The 1513-nt window shown below is 39.9% G+C and overlaps 1 non-coding gene across 1 annotated transcript; it reads left to right on the top strand.

Annotated features, from left to right (window-relative positions):
- The first annotated feature begins 1052 nt into the window (after nt 1–1052).
- On the top strand, nt 1053–1156 carry LOC132280535 (small nucleolar RNA R71). The gene has a single exon (XR_009471593.1). It is a non-coding gene; the product is annotated as a small nucleolar RNA R71 (small nucleolar RNA).
- The last annotated feature ends 357 nt before the right edge of the window (nt 1157–1513 follow it).

Below are 1513 nucleotides of genomic sequence, written 5' to 3'. Positions count from 1 at the left end.
TCCCAGGGAATGGCGCAGCTACATGCCCTTGCTCAAGAAATGGCTCAGTAGTTGGAGGTACTTCTTGTGCTTTTTCATTACACTCCTTTTTCTCTTCAAGTCTTTTCTTCTAATTTTCATCCTTGTTTGTTTCCTCTTCCTTCACCTTGTTTTCAACTTTCTTACCACTTCTTAGAGTAGTAATTGCTTGCACTTGTTCATGGTGGACTTCTTGGCCAGTAATGTCATCAATTATACACACACTTCTTGGATTAACTACTGGTTGACTAGGAAGCTTGCCATCATTTCTTCTGTTCAAGGCTTGAGCTAGTTAGCCAACTCGAGTTTCTAACTTAGCAAGGGATTAAGAATGAGACTGCACAAGTTGATTAGTTGGCTCTAATTGTTTTGCTATCATTGCCTCGAGCATTGTTAAGAATTGTTGAGGTTGACTGAAGGCATTCATAGGAGTGAACCCTTAAGGATTTGAAGTCTGAACTGGAGATTTGAAAATTGCCTTGCACCTAAGGAACTTAAGGTGGAGGAGCTAATGTCCCTGTGGCTGGATTTCTGCAAGAGAAGTTTGGATGGTTTCTCTAAGCCGATAAGTGTTTGAATACATATTATTCCCTTCGGGCCTTCCATAGGTAGCATTAACTTACTCTTGTGGAATTTCTGAATATTGAGCTGCACTTGGACAAGTGGACACATGGTGAGTTAGACTTGAACATAAAGAGCACATTTCAAAGCCTTAAGCATTAGTTGAAGAAGGAGTAAAATTTGACTATAAAGTCATCAATTGATCTATCCTCTTGGTTAATGCCTCTATTTGGCTTAATAGCCCTTGATTTATTCCTGCTTCATTCACACTTTCAGCTCTCCTCAATATGGTATGAGGTCTTGCTACTGGAGGTAAGACATATTGTGTAGAATTATCAGATATATTTTCAAAAAGCTGTCATGCTTCCTCTACACTCTTTAACATAAAATTTCCACTACAAGAGGCATCCACCATATACCTTTGTGCCTCATTGAGCCCTTTATGAAAGAAGTTGACAAGCTGCCATTTTGGCATGTCATGATGAGGACACTTCTGAAAAAAGTCTCAAAATCTTTCCCAAGCCTCATGAAAGGCTCATCAGGCCTTTGAGCAAAATGAGTAATAGTATCTCGATATTGAGTAATTCGCACCATGGGGGAAGTAGTTATTCAAAAACTTCTGTTGTAATTCAGCCTATGTAGTAATGGAGTCTGCTGGAAATGAATTAAACCAGTCCTTCGCCTTGTCCTCAATGAAAAAGAGAAAAGGTATAGCTTGAGCACATCATCGTCAAAGCTCTGGATCTTTATTGTTCTGCACACCTCTGTAAAGTCATCCAAGTGCCGGTATGGATCTTCTTTTGATAGGTCGTAAAAAGAAGGCAGTAACTGAAGAGTACTGACCTTAATTTAGTAGTGAGGGACCCTCACTTGAGGATACCGAACTGCAGATGAAGAGTTGTATGCACCTGGTTCGTAGTGATCCTTTAAACAG

Source organism: Cornus florida, unplaced genomic scaffold (assembly GCF_030987335.1).
Source record: "Cornus florida cultivar Cherokee Brave unplaced genomic scaffold, ASM3098733v1 CherokeeBrave_3.0.0_Hap2_Chr10, whole genome shotgun sequence".
NCBI classification, from domain to species: domain Eukaryota; kingdom Viridiplantae; phylum Streptophyta; class Magnoliopsida; order Cornales; family Cornaceae; genus Cornus; species Cornus florida.
This window is presented reverse-complemented; position numbering and strand designations above follow the sequence as displayed.